At 38.8% G+C, this 15999-nt stretch overlaps 1 protein-coding gene and 1 long non-coding RNA gene across 5 annotated transcripts in view; one reads left to right on the top strand and one right to left on the bottom strand.

The window, feature by feature from the left end:
* The window catches only part of mthfsd (methenyltetrahydrofolate synthetase domain containing), a 142322-nt gene that overhangs the window by 57484 nt on the left and 68839 nt on the right, over positions 1 to 15999 (top strand). The gene's annotated exons all lie outside the window — the stretch shown is intronic.
* On the bottom strand, positions 596 to 6615 carry LOC307160022. The gene is made up of 2 exons (XR_013821489.1): positions 6043 to 6615; positions 596 to 3132 (listed from the first exon to the last, which is right to left on the bottom strand). It is a non-coding gene; the product is annotated as an uncharacterized lncRNA (long non-coding RNA).

The raw sequence follows: 15999 nt of genomic DNA, 5'->3' as shown, positions 1-15999 counted from the left end.
GTGACCTTATTAATAAGTCATGTTCAAAGATCAGCTTGGTGAAAGTCTATCCCAAAGGCCAGCCTGAGAAAGCACTGAAAGTCTATGTGATCCTTGATGAGCAGAGTAATAGGTCATTAGCTCGTTCTGAATTCTTTGATGCCTTCAAAGAAGATGGCCCAGCTTCTCCGTATACCCTTAGAACTTGTTCTGGAGTGACAGAGACCGTCGGCCGTAAAGCATCTGGCTACCAAATCGAGTCTGTAGATGGAAATGTAATCCTCACCCTACCAAGTTTGCTAGAGTGTGTCGTGGATATTTTTCCCTAAACCTATTACCTGGCTCTATCTTTTGGGTCTCGTCCTAAACGTCCCCACTTTATAGATCACCGGACTACCTGGCTCTATCTTTTGGGTCTCGTTCCTGACGTCCCCACTTTATAGATCACCTGTAACTGACTATCTGGCTCTATCTTTTGGGTCTCGTTCCTGACGTCGTCCTCACTTGGATATCTTACCTAGTCTAACTTGTTCCTCTAACTAATTAGTTTTCTAAACTAGCTTCCTACCTAAACTAGCTTCCTGCGCAGGAATAAATTGACAAACAGACCTGCAAATGTCCTTTAAATGCTTTAATCACGGCCAGGAGATCTTCCCGAGCAGTTCTCAGGGAATCTCTCCCAAGAAACAAGGCCGGAGGATCTCAGACAAATTCCATTGAGAATCCCACCGAAAAACACATATACAACAGTTTTTATAGTAAAGAGGTATGACTTAAATTTCATACTGCATTACATAATTTCCCCACTATTTGATTGGTTCTTCATATGCAAACCCCTCTGTTACTAGGTAAAGCAAACTCTGATCTTGTGATTACTTATCACAAGGTTTTAATGATGACTTAATTTGTTCTAACAGACTGTCTAGTTTCACTTCTCCTTTTTGTTATTAATATACATAGACACATACTGTCACAAGTCACAAGTTTTTCCCCAAAGAGTTTGGACACATTAAAAGCATATGAATGTTGTTCCTGCAAGAAAAACAAATGTTAGTTGATTAATTAACGTTGATCAATTAAAATTCATTCACATTCCCCTCTCTGGTCGTAATCATACTCAACAACCAAATAAAATATGAATCTGGATTTTTAATTACTCTAATGAATTATTCCATACCTGCATGATTTACCTGCAAACTAATTTACCTTTCCCAAATCATCCCATTATAAGTCAGTGACTATAATACCACCTGATATCTCTAATCCTACCATGTTCCATCTTTTACTCTATAATACCTGTCAAATATTCCTTCAATCAGCATCCTAAGTTGCAATTAAAATACCACCTGTTTACAACGTTACTACATACACATACCATCTTCCACATACACATACCATCTTCTCCATCTCCGTTATCTTCTTCCCAACATTCTATCTTCAATCAATCTAATTCTATTTTCAGTAAAAACTAAACATACCATAGTACATTGCCTTTTAACTTTGATAGACCTTGAGTCAAGTTTAATTATCATCTTTCTCTGGATTTTGAATCGCATTGATCTATTAGGCCTTTAACAGGCTGATACTGCTGATTAACCATTTTTCTTAGCTTTTAATTCAAGCAGGTGATTGTTTTACTTAGTAAGATCTATTTAAGGATCTGTGTAATAAAATCTAACCAAAAAGTTCTAAAATCTTTTCATTTTTATCCTTAACGCAAATATCAATAATTGTATTATTTTGTTTCAAAACAATGTCATTATTTTTAAAATTAACTCAAGCTCTTGCCATGATAATAGCTTTAGCTGCTGATGTGCCATTTAATCTTTAATTACCTATCTTCCTACCATCCTATTTTTCCCAGAATTAACTGATGGACATAACATGTCCTGCCTCTATTTGTTGGCAATGCGGAATAGTTCAAAATGGATCCATTGATCCAGATCATTAAATCTGTAACTTCATTCTGAATTAAGAAAGCTTTTTAGAATTTTGCTTTATGAGCAAATATTCTATTTCACTGAAATGTCTAAACTGATTAGATTCATTTTAGTTTAAATTTAACATGTTTGAGTTACATTTCTCTTGGTCTTGGTTTTAACTTTGTGCCCCCTACATATATATATATTTTAACACGTTGAAGACCTTTCTCAACAAAACAAATCCATATTTCATTTCTGGAAGCCGGGCTAAATAAGCAAGCACTGTTACTGTATTCCTAGATAGACTAGACCCGCAGTCACCTCTCAGATATCAGATACAGACATTAGACAATACATGAAAGGAACATTTCAATAATCACACTGGTAACTTCTCTAACTAATAATAATCCAGAAATTAAATATGTTTCCCAAAATCAATCTCCTTGTGAAAGTTTTTCTTTTGCTATTTTAGTAAATGGAAACACCTAAAAAATATTTAATTTAGTCATTAATTAATCGCTATAGAAGTTTATCCAATTATCTATTCGGACCTAGTCCGGCAAAGTAACTTATCCTCTCTTAATAGAGAACAACTATTGCCACTATTAATTCTTTTTAGCATCTATGATATCTGAATTAGGGTTCTAAAACCCTCAAGTTTCTTCAAAAATAGTCCCTAGATTATTTATTATTTTTACAGTAATGTACCCATTTAGAGTCCCTATACTCTACAGAAATAAGAGATTTTCCTCTTTCCAATTTACATATACCTGAAATATTTTCAAATTCATCAGTAATTGTTCAAATCATGAGATCTAAATACTCAGTACAGTACAGTTCGATTGAACAAAATACAACATCAATAAACATCACACAAAATTAATTATCATGCTAAACTTAAACCATTAGTTGGTCCACATCTTCCTCCAGATGTGTTGATCATCTCGTTGCCCCATGGACGTCTGAATCTTTCCATCTTCACCTTGATAACTCTTTGCGAATTGTCGCAAGGTCTTTCCACCGTCGGTAGAGGAGGCCAGTTACTAGCACTGCCTGTTTTCCTCTACTTGACGCCGTGCGTTGTCGTTGGTGTTGACGTTGGCGTTGGCGTTGGCGTTGGTGTGTGTGGTTGCTGAGGGCTGGTTGGTGTAGTTTAAGTCGAGATGCTTGGACGGAGGTGTCACCGCACCCCAGATGGGACCTTGTTTGTGGAGTGAACCACAAGAACAACCTGTGAATGGAGACCTTAAGTATTTTTGTTAATTACAACATAATTTATCATGTCGCCAGACTCATCTGCTTGTCTGGCCGGTCGTCCTTTTTTGATGAGACCTGTAAAACTTCATGTTAAACAGTAACAAAACAATATTTCATACATTTGGAACAGAATCAGTTCTGTTCGATGAGATCCATCATGACATCCTGTAAAAAGTAAAAAGTTAAATATGGGGTGGACAGGGCAAGCTTGCTTGCTCTCTGTCTTCCCAAAGTTATACGCTGCGCAGGTGTGGCATTGTTTATTTCTGCCATAACAATAAACCCAGACCAGGATAGTTAGTCAAAATCATCCATGGTCGTTGTTTTGTTGGGCATATTTTAACCTGTGTATCGTATTTTATACATTTAGATACAGCTGTTTTGATTGACATAATTTATTTGTCTTTGTGTTCCTCAGAACACCATCTTTCACACACTCACACACACCCCTCTCTGGCCAGAGATTCATACATTCTTGTCTGCCATAGCAGTTTATGAACTGAATGGGGAACATATATTAGGAGTGGAATACCACTAAATCTGAACGGTAACAAAGTTCGCCGACGACAGAAACTACTGAACGTAGACACACTGTGGCATTCCCCTTGCAACAGTGTCTGAACGTTAGGATATCAACTTTCAATTGTCCGATGCAGTCGCCATGTGATTGGGTTTACACAGTGGACGTAAACCTAGCTTTTCAAAAATCAAATAGATTAAACACTTTTAATAATAATCATATAGATCTACAATTGCAGTTGAGAGAATCCATTTTTAATTTCTCAAATGCAATTTGTCATTCTTTGCACAATTTCTAATTTTTTTTTTTTCAGCTTTTTGTTGTTGCTCATAAGCTATTTAAAAGAAGATTTGGAAATCTTCACACAATCTTTGATCCATGGACAAAAAGAAAATAACATTTCTATCTCGTACCCCTGATGATGACAGCATGTGATTTCAAAAGTTTAGAATTAGAAAACATTGTTTCTATTGAATCTAGAAAATTACCTTTAAATGAAATGGAGTGACCAATATTTTTACTTTTCTAGTCATAATTTCTCTTTAGACGCCTTGTGGCCTATATTGTATTTTTCTTTTCCATAGAATTCTACATTATCAATAACCTATTAATGCTTTTACATAACTCTCACTGCCATTTCCAGTCTCAGTTTTAACTGAGTGTTAACTTCCGCTATTGAACTTCCTGCAGAAGGGCTGTTACTGGCTGGTACCTACTGAAAGCAGATTCAAAGAGTTAGTTTAAACAGAGAAGAATATGAAGAATTATGAAGAATTGCTGAAACCAGTGGATAGTCAAAAACAATCAAGTTAATAATAACTAAATTTGAAACGGTCTCTGTAGTGATCATTGGAAATGCAGCACCTAGCCCACAAGGCTGATTGTCTTTCTGTGTGGATTGTCATTCAGTTGAACTTCAGGCTGATACATTGGATCGTCAGGCTGTGATGGCTCTCTCATCGGTCTGACTTTTGCATCTCCTGCCACAAAATTTCATAATGCATGGCAAAATTGTCTTTAGGAAAAGTCTCAAGTGAACTGTCACCTTTGCACTGTCTCATTCTCCCCATGCTGACCCCTCTCAGAAGTCTCAACTTCCTCTTTCAGGAGGGCGGCTGCAGGCCCCACTTCCTCTTTTATTTTTCTGCAGTCATCCCACTTTTCAAGGCAGCTGTCTGAAATTCTTGAACACTCAGAGAACCGCAAAAATAAAATTAAACAGCTTAACTTCCAAAAGTCTCTTCTGGTTTACAACACAGCAATTCTTCAATTTATTAAAAAGCTTAGTCCTTCATTGCGGAAAAAAGCAAGCACTTCTTCTTTGCAAAGACGCAGGAAAAAACAGGAAAACTCCTCTAACTATAATACAGTGTATAATGTAAATAAAAAGAATTCTTTCTTTTCTCTTTTACCAGAAACCAAAATAAAATGACTGTAAGATGTCTGTTATGTGCTTGTTCAAATCACAATTTATATTTAAAGTTGGTCACCCAATCTCATTCTCATACTATGCACAATGCACAAAAATTATCTTAGTTAAACATAAACCATTGACTCTCAGGATCTCCACAATGGATCAGTTTTTTCACACTGTCTCCCACAAGGGATAACGGGATACAAATTCTTGGCACCTTCATATAGAAAGTATAATATTTAAACACGTGCATTTAATATCTTATTATTTATTCACTCACTTTAAGAGCCCCTATGCTTGGTTTTATATATCTTATCTACTTTAATAAATCTAAGTCTAACTCATAAAAGTTCCTTCATTACTCAAAATTTCCTAATTATCACAGAATGCATATTCCTATTATTTTGACTTATAATTTTAACAATTTCTTCATTTTTTTTAATTGATTTCAAAATGTAAAAATTCATAAATCTCAGGATAACAATATTCTATTTATCTTGTTTCCACATTTCTTTCTTTATCTTTATCTTTCTTTATTAACCTTTCTTTAATTCAATCAAAATCAAAATCTTTTTCAAACAAAATTTCAAACAAAAAGCAAGTTTCATTACTACAGCATCTCAGGGTATTTTCCCCTCCTGGATCTGGTTTCCAGCATGACAAGTTGCTATTTGCAGAACAAAGTTTCATCAACAGCTTTCTAGGCGCACTCTCAAAAACAACAACAAATAAAATACTCAACATATACTAATTTGGTTGAATTTAACCATAATCATTCATTGCCCTTAATAGACAAGGTAAAACATTTCTTTTTTAATCACTTAAATCTTTTAGATGTGATTACCAGTTTTCTTCAAAATTTTACTTAACAGAAAAGCCAATTTTTAATTAAACCTTTTAATTAATTTAGAAACATTTTAAAGGAAAAATGTCAAGTCTGTTTGTCCTACCTTAATACTTTAGGTCCTTTTAGCCCGACTGGAATGGTCCCCTCTGTCGAATAGGGTTCTGCAGTCTGCAGAGTGAAGACAACGTGGTTCCTCGCTCCCTGTCCATCCGACAGAGGGAGAATTCCGAGGACTCCTGGATCTGGCCCGCCAAAATGTCGTGGATATTTTTCCCTAAACCTATTACCTGGCTCTATCTTTTGGGTCTCGTCCTAAACGTCCCCACTTTATAGATCACCGGACTACCTGGCTCTATCTTTTGGGTCTCGTTCCTGACGTCCCCACTTTATAGATCACCTGTAACTGACTATCTGGCTCTATCTTTTGGGTCTCGTTCCTGACGTCGTCCTCACTTGGATATCTTACCTAGTCTAACTTGTTCCTCTAACTAATTAGTTTTCTAAACTAGCTTCCTACCTAAACTAGCTTCCTGCGCAGGAATAAATTGACAAACAGACCTGCAAATGTCCTTTAAATGCTTTAATCACGGCCAGGAGATCTTCCCGAGCAGTTCTCAGGGAATCTCTCCCAAGAAACAAGGCCGGAGGATCTCAGACAAATTCCATTGAGAATCCCACCGAAAAACACATATACAACAGTTTTTATAGTAAAGAGGTATGACTTAAATTTCATACTGCATTACATAATTTCCCCACTATTTGATTGGTTCTTCATATGCAAACCCCTCTGTTACTAGGTAAAGCAAACTCTGATCTTGTGATTACTTATCACAAGGTTTTAATGATGACTTAATTTGTTCTAACAGACTGTCTAGTTTCACTTCTCCTTTTTGTTATTAATATACATAGACACATACTGTCACAAGTCACAAGTTTTTCCCCAAAGAGTTTGGACACATTAAAAGCATATGAATGTTGTTCCTGCAAGAAAAACAAATGTTAGTTGATTAATTAACGTTGATCAATTAAAATTCATTCACAAGTGTAACAACATTCCGGACAATAGGGCAGAGATTCCCACACCCAGTGCTGCTCTCTATTAGTGATCGACCGATATATCGGGCCGATATTTGCGGGTTTGACGTGTATCGCATCGGCCGATACGCGGCTGCTGCGTTCGCCGATAGTTTTTTCCCGGCATTATTTACAGACAGGCGTCTGCAGGCAGCTCTGTTGCTGGAGACGCTGCAGTTCACGTGCAGCCCATGCACTGCCCCTCCCACACTGTGCTGGAAGCCTCTTCAAGACAACGGCAAGTTTTAAACTTTCAAAGCATCTTTTAACTGTTTGTCTTAGCTGAAATATTGCCATACACTTTGAAAGTGGAAACACGTTGCTCTATATGTGCGTGCAACTAAGCAAGTTTGTGGGTCCAAATGGAAAACGCGAATGCCGAATCTATAAAACTGCTTGTCATTGTATTTAGGGAGCTGCAAATAGCTAAGTTTTGAGGATATCCATATGCATACGGCAGCTGTTACGAACATTGGTCATAGGATTAAATAATGCTGACGTTGTTCTGTGATTCCGTGATATTTGTGGGAGTTTTATTCAGCGACCACCTGGCTAAGGTTTGGACGTGTGTTCATAAAAGAAGCGACGCGGTTGTGACACGCATGCGATGCAGCGCGCTCGTTTGTCCAGGCGCTCCTATGCCGTGGTGAGATGAAAACATCTAAACTTTTCAGAATACCGCAAGCGCACGCAGGTCATGTGACAAAAAACAACTGACCTTTCCATGACAACATCGAAAGCTTGGCCGCACAGCTGATCATAGCTGGACAGGGCGGGTTTTTATTTCTCATCTCCATAAATATATGTAGTCGTAAAGGGCTAGAAATAAATTAATCCTTACTTCCTCGTCATCATGGAGAGCGCAGCTGGTTGTTGCGCTAATGGTTGCATAGCAACGACAGACGTTTATTATGCTGCTTGCTTGTTGCTACTGTGTGCAATAGTGTAATTATTTTATTTATGCTTAAATATTTATTTTCAGAATTTATTTTCAGAATTTGAATTATGCTTAAATATTTGTTTTCAGTATTTTCAGCACAGAACTTTTTTTTTTACTTGTTCTACCTCACATGTTTTTAATATTTGTCAAATATTGTTTTTTTTAAGTTCAATAAATGTTCCTTTTTTAAATTGAGACTTGTAACATTTGTTATCATCATTGTGTCATTTTTATGATGTAAATTGAGTGAGCAAAAGCAGTATCGGCTCCAAATATCGGCCCAAGAAAATCGGCAGCCCGTATCGGTCATCGGCTAAGGCTGATGAAAAAAAAATCGGTATCGGCATCGGCACTAAAAAATCCATATCGGTCGATCCCTACTCTCTATCACTCTCACTTGAAACCTATAGCTCCATTCATACCAGAGTTAGAACAAGATGTTCCTATCATGATTCTTCTGGGTCGTGACATTATCAGAGTCCATAAGGTTCTCAGACAGGTAAATGGTCCTCATGATGCTCCTTATGCACAGAAGCTTGACCTGGGATGGGTGATAGTTGGCAATGTTTGTCTGAACGGCATTCACAAGTCTACCACTGTGAGTACATTCTTCACTAACACAAAAGAACAACGCCCATCCATCTTTGATCCATGTCCAAATGTTTTTCATGTGAAAGAGAGAAACAGTAGTGATTGGAGAAATTACAATGGGATGTGTTCTGTAGAGAAACTTGTTTCCTATCACAAGGGTGATCAGTTTGGTCAAGAAGTGTTTAAGGTAACCTGTGATGACAACAAAGTGGCCCCATCTATCAATGACCTGTCATTCCTTCACATTATGGAGCAAGAGCTGGAAAAAGACGAAAGAAGCAGCTGGGTAGCGCCATTGCCTTTCAAAGCTCCAAGGTGCAGACTCCCTAACAACAGATGTCAAGCCATGAAAAGGTTGTCAGCCCTGAGACGTAATCTAGAGAGAAATCCAGAGATGAAACAGCACTTCTTTACTTTTATGGGCAAAGTTTTTAGTAACAACCATGCTGAAGAAGCTCCCCCTCTCATGGAAGGAGAAGAGTGCTGGTATTTGCCTCTCTTTGGGATATATCACCCTAAAAAACCTGGGAAAATAAGAGTCGTCTTTGATTCCAGTGCCCGTCATGAGGATGTCGCGCTGAATGATGTTCTTTTATCTGGACCAGACCTGAACAACACCCTTCTTGGGGTGCTAATGCGATTTCGCAAGGAAGCTGTGACCATAACAGCGGACATTGAACAAATGTTCTACTGTTTCTTAGTGAGAGAGGAAGACCGCAATTTCATAAGGTTCCTGTGGTTCTGAAATAATGACCCATCTGAAAACATCATTGAGTACCGCATACGGGTCCATGTTTTTGGCAACAGTCCATCTCCTGCTGTAGCCATCTACTGTCTCCGGCAGTCGGTCAAAGATGGCAATCCTGAGGTGAAGAACTTTGTGAACCGTGACTTCTATGTTGACGATTGTCTGAAGTCTCTTCGTACAGTTAAGGCGGCAGTGGACCTGCTCAAAAACACACAGAGGACTCTTGCTGGTTCCAACTTACGGCTTCACAAGATCGCTTCAAACAACAAAGAGGTTCTAAAGGCCTTCCCACCTGAGGATCATGCCAGTGGTCTCAAAGACTTGGATCTTGGATCTGACATGCTTCCTACGCAGCGCAGTCTGGGACTGAGTTGGAGTCTGAAGTCTGACACCTTTACTTTCGAGATAGCTACTGAAGCAAAATCCTTTACTCGTCGATGTGTCTTATCCACCATTAATAGCATCTTTGACCCCCTTGGCTTTGTTGCTCCAGTTACAATTCAGGGAAAATCAATCATGAGAGAACTTAATAAACAGAATCATGACTGGGACTCCCCTCTTCCCAAAGAAATGGAGGAAAAATGGGACATGTGGCGACTTTCACTTAAGGAATTAAGTAAACTCCACATTCCAAGATGCTACACAAACATATCACCTTCTACAGCTACACGAAAGGAGTTATTTGTCTTCTGTGATCCATCAACAAAAGCAATAGCTGCAGTGGCCTACCTTAGATTGACAGATTCATGTGGAATCAACCATGTCGGCTTCAACATGGGTAAAGCAAAACTCAGCCCTGAGCAAACAGTGCCCCGTCTCAAGTTGTGTGCTGCGGTTCCAGTAGAACTGGCAGAGTTCATCACTTCAGAAATTGACATACCCTTGGATGACACTACTTACTTTACAGATAGTAAGGTTGTGCTGGGCTACATATATAATGAGACGCGACGCTTCTATGTGTATGTCAGCAATCGAGTCCTCCGAATTCGCAAGTCTTCACATCCAAATCAGTGGAAGTATGTGCGCACAGATGTAAACCCAGCAGACATAGCAACAAGGTCTGTCACTGCTGCTCATCTCCAAGACACCAGTTGGCTTCAGGGACCAAAGTTTCTGATAAACAACCCTCAGATTCTACCTGAAGATAAAACACATGAGCTTGTGAATCCTCCTTCAGATGCAGAAGTACGTCCTCAAGTCTCCACATTGAAGACCACAATGATGGGTAAGAGTCTTGGAGCACAACGCTTTCCAGATTTTCCACTTGGAAGTCCATCACTCAAGCTATTGCACGTCTTCTTCATATATCTTGTCAGTTTCATAAAGGCTCAACAACAGAAACATCAAGTTGCAAGGGCTGGCATTACTGTTCAAATGCTCCAACAGTTGAAGAACTCGTATGTGCTGAAAAACAGGAGACATATGACCAAGAATATAAGAGCTTGGGAACCAGGGATAAGCTCTCGAGAAAAAGTCAGCTTAAAGCCTTAGACCCGTTCATAGATGCAGACGGCCTGCTAAGAGTACATCCTTACATCCTGTTTTCGGTTGAAGTCCACAGTAGTCGATTGTCGAGTTCACGCGCATAGGTTTAGTACGTACGATCATGCGCCCGAACTCGACAATCGACTACTGTGGACTTCAACCGAAAACAGGAAGAAAATACAGGTATGTGCGCTGGCTGAAATAACATCATTTTTATTCATATCTTGCACATCTACTGCAGTCAGATTCACCGCGTGTTGACTCTGAAGGAATCACTCACATGGCTGGGCACTTGTAATGACACATCAAGGATGTTAAGAGGCTAAAAGCAGGTTTAAAACTTGCCCCATTGAAGTCAACAGGGTGCAAATTTTAAAAAGAGGATAACACGGTGTAGGCAACACCGATTTTTGTCGTTGTTCTCTGTACTGACAGCTCTCCAAATTTACAAAAAAAATGAGCTCAATGTTAAAATTGACCGGAGTTCTCCTTTAACAGCGACGGAAGTCGCACATAAGCGACTCAAACTTGCAGTGCTTTCAGATGGAGCAGCATTTACTACTGATCAGAGGCGTATGTCTCTGACAAAGCTACGCATAAAAAATAATCGCAATAAGCCAAATCGGTTTAAGTGCGATTTCATGTTAATTGCGATTAATCGTGCAGCCCTAATCACAAGTAGACAAGGGAGACACATTCCCATTTACACCTGGTGTTTTAATCTGTCTCTTTTGTCCACTTTCGACCACTTCTGTCCTGATTTCTTCAATGGGAGTTTCAAGTACCAAAAATTAAAATATCGTATCGGACTCGTTCTGGAAAAAGTGGTATCGGTGCATCCCTAATTCTAACCAGTTAGCATGCAAAGCTAACTTGAGGGTATTGAACCCATGGAAATTAAATGTGTTAAAAAAAAAAAAGAAAAAAAAAAGAAAAACATTGTTCTTTCCGGACAGATGGAGTTGGACATGTTCAATTCAGCCTTGCAGCCTTGCAGACCTTTTTCACGAATAGACATAAGGGACAAACCCTGTTCTATCAGTGTCAGTACTTTTCTGGTCAAATGCTAATTTTGTTGAAGATCATGCCTTTTCTGTTAAACACTGTTCACTTTGTTCTTTAATTGAGAGTTCAGATAACTTTTGCCCCTGTTAAAATCTGTCAAGACCGAAATCAATGATTGAACTGCATCTGAAAAAGTTTAAGCAGAGAATTTTGAGAACTTTTTCCAGAGAATAATGTATATTTTCCTAGCGTTAGTCCTGCTCATTTGCAGTGTCCGCTACATCGGAATTATCCACACACATTGGATTTGGTACTGAGCATTCTTTTTTTCTACATGAGAAGGAATTGGGTCCTGTCACCGAAGTGGCAAATATGGAGTGCGTTACAGCGAAGATTAGAGATTTGGGGGGGATTGATGGCAGACAACATGCAGTCACAATTAAGTGGCTTATTCTCAGAGTTATCAAGTACATCAGAGAAAAGCAAGAACTGGAAAATCTTGTGCAGACCATAAGGATGAGACGCACTGTAGTCAAATTCAAAGCTGCACTTTTGTTCATGAGATTCTAAGATCTGATTTGCATGATCATTTCTGCTATCTATTTAGGATTATTATTTATGTTTTGTAACAAATTAGCTCAAAGGGGAAATATTAATAATAACTCATAATTACCAATTATGATTAATTATTCATATTTGGGTCAGTTAATTAGATTAACTTGAGGTAGCTAAATTAATATTACAATCAATTACAACCCACTATCAACATGAAGAAGCAGCAGTTGAGGCCAGAGAGAAGAGCTAAGAGAGGGAAGGGATAGCGAAGAGCCTTTTTAAAGCTTGACAAAAGTCACACCTTGCAGGGCTGGCTCAACCAATCAGAAAGGGGGAATTTCTGAGGGGAGTTTCCTCTGTGGGGAGGATTTATGACGCTATCTCAAGTGTGGTTAGACATCTGCCTTACCTCTTTTCAATTCATTAATGCTCAGATAGATATAACAAACCCACATTGCATTCTAAGAGAAGGAAGGTGATGTACATCAAAGTGTGAGTCATTAACCCTCTGAGGTCTGAGCTGTTTTCTGGGCCCTGGAGGTGTTCTGACATGCTCTGACATTTCTGGTTATTTCTGTTACTTGTGACATTTTCATGGCTAAAGTCTAATTAAACTGTATTCAGCACAAACTCTGCTACAACAATATATCAACAGCATGTATGTAAAAGTTTGTAGTTTTGAGATAATGACATTTATGCGTGGTTTGTGAAAATACAAAAAAAAATTCTCACTGAAATAAGGCCATGAAACCCATACTGATTATTTCTTCACAAGACTTTTGAAAATTGTATCACGTAGCCTAGAATATTTGCTCCAAAACAATGTGAAAATCACCCTGACTGCTCATTCAGAGAAGACAATATATTGATTTAAAAATTTTACGACGTGTTTTGTGTTAGAAAGCCTTATGCGGGAGGTGTGATCACCTCATTAATATGTATGCTTTTCTCACCTGAGAAAGACAAAGAACCTCCCAACGGCCCTATTAGGAGCTATCCTAATATAGCTCCTAATAGCCCTGTCATTCTGAGCAACCTTGCACAATACTGTAAATGAGGAGATTTAAAAAAGAATGGCTTTTAAATTGTTTGGATTTATTTACAACACAACATAACCCAAAGATACACAACAAATGCCAAAAAAAAAAACACTTCAAAGACAGACCTTTGTGCCATTCCTAAAAACATTGTACATACCTTTAATTTCCAAGGTGTTTGATTTTCACTTTACCATGTTCATGTTCCAGAGACTCATGTGAATGTTGAAGTCGGCAGGACTCAGTGGCATCTGGGCCCTGAAAAAAAGTGAACATACTGATATCAAGAGAAAGGCCTGCACGATTTTGGAAATAAATATTAGATTTTTCTGGTTAAAATTGCTTTTTAAAGTTCACAAAATACACACACACACACACACACACACAAATGTTTCCAACAATATATAATATAATGAACACAAGGTTTGTTGTGCCTTGTAGGCATAAGCTATGCGCAGTGCTGGGTAAAATAATAATAACAATAGATAGCAGTATAAATCTTCCAAAATATTTCAGTAACAACCAAGCTAGAGAAAAATATATTGATTATCATGTTACTTCAAATGTTTCCATTCGTTATGATGATATAAAATGAGATAATAGTAAAAACATGAAGCCGTTTGGTGCGTTTTGCTTTTCAAATGTTCAAATGATACATTCAAACGCGATCGCACTGCAAAATCTGATACATTCAAACGCGATCGCGCTGCAAAATCTGATACATTCAAACGCGATCGCGCTCAAATATAAAACATTATGGTTACCATACATATCTACGTTTGACCAGATATCCACAAACACAGTAGGCTTAACAGTAAACACGGGTCTAAATATTATAATATTCCCCATATATCTAGCAACAGTTCAACTGCAATGTGACATTTATGCAACAATAACAAACTAATATGTAAAAATTTCTTACCTTAAATCTTTCTTGTCTACAAATCGCGTTCTTCTTCTTCTGAGGTAGCCTAAATCCAATGTAAGCTCTGGCGCGTCTTTCAAACACAGTAAGGAGTAAGTTACGAAGTCTCTGCTTCTTTGTTTTGAGGTGATGAGGGCGTTTACAGGTCGCGTTTCTCCGCATGGATCATTTGCATGTCAATCGCTCGTGCGCTTGTAGGCGTGTTCAAATTAAATTTAATGAGGACGCGTTTGAGAAACTGTACATGCCGCTGCTTTCGTATGGATTACTTAAAAATAGAATATTTGTTTTTTATATTATTTACATACTTTAAAAATAGAGATTCCAAGCGTTGTATAGACATGCGTTTCAAGTCTGTGTGACAAACATTCGCTGAGTTACAGGTCATTTTCTGTCGCGTTTCAGAATGAGTTTCACATTGATAGAGACGGCAGAACGCGCATCATGTTTATTTTCTTTGTTTTACGAAAAACACAACATTTTATTTTTATTATGAGTGTACACAAATAAAAGAAGACATTTAACAGTTTTGAATGATGTACAATACAAGTATGTAAAATCAAAATCAACAGAGTATTTTGAACTGATATAAAAAAAAACGAGCAGATCACGCCGGCGTGATTGCCGACCTCAGGGGGTTAAATGAGGATTAATTAGATAGGAGACATGATACAGGTAAGGTTACGTTGACCGTTGGTTGTATAATAAAATACATAGCATAGTATATACACTGCTCAAAAAAATTAAAGGAACACTTTGAAAACACATCAGATCTCAATGGGGAAAAATATCATGCTGGATATCTATACTAATATGGACTGGGCAATGTGTTATGAGCGAAAGGATGCCACATCGTTTGATGGAAATGAAAATGATCAACCTACAGAGGATTGAATTCAAAGACACCCCGGAAATCTAAGTGAAAAAATGATGCAGCAGGCTTGTCAATTTTGCTGAAATTTCATTACAGCAACTCAAAATGGTACTCAGTAGTTTGTATGGCCCCCACGTGCTTGTATGCATGCCTGACAATGTCGGGGCATGCTCCTAATGAGACGACAGATGGTGTCCTGGGGTATTTCCTCCCAGATCTGGACCAGCGCATCACTGAGCTCCTGGACAGTCTGAGGTGCAACCAGGTGATGTCAGATGGACCGAAACACAATGTCCCAGAGGTGTTCTATTGGATGTAGGTCAGGTGAGCGTGGTGGCCCTTCAATGGTATCATTCCTTCATCCTCCAGGAACTGCCTGCATGCTCTCGCCACATGAGGCCGGGCATTGTTGTGCACCAGGAGGAACCCAGGACCCACTGCACCAGCATAGGGTCTGACAATGGATCCAAGGATTTCATCCCGATACCTAATGGCAGTCAGGGTGCCATTGTCTAGCCTGCAGAGGTCTGTGCGTCCCTCCATGGATATGCTTTCCCAGACCATCACTGACCCACCACCAAACCGGTCATGCTGAACGATGTTACAGGCAGCATAACATTCTCCACGGCTTCTCCAGACCCTTTCCTGTCTGTCACGTGCTCAGGGTGAACTTGCTCTCATTTGTGAAATCCACAGGGCACCAGTGGGCGGACCTGCCAATTCTGGTGTTCAATGGGAAATGCCAATCGAGCTCGCTGGTGCTGGGCAGTGAGCACAGGGCCCACTAGAGGACGTCGGGCCCTCAGGCCACCCTCATGAAGTCTGT

This window comes from Squalius cephalus, assembly GCF_949319135.1.
Source record: "Squalius cephalus genome assembly, chromosome: 6".
In the NCBI taxonomy this organism is placed as follows: domain Eukaryota; kingdom Metazoa; phylum Chordata; class Actinopteri; order Cypriniformes; family Leuciscidae; genus Squalius; species Squalius cephalus.
The sequence above is the reverse complement of the archived record's forward strand: the minus strand, read 5'-3'. Positions and strand labels throughout refer to the sequence as shown.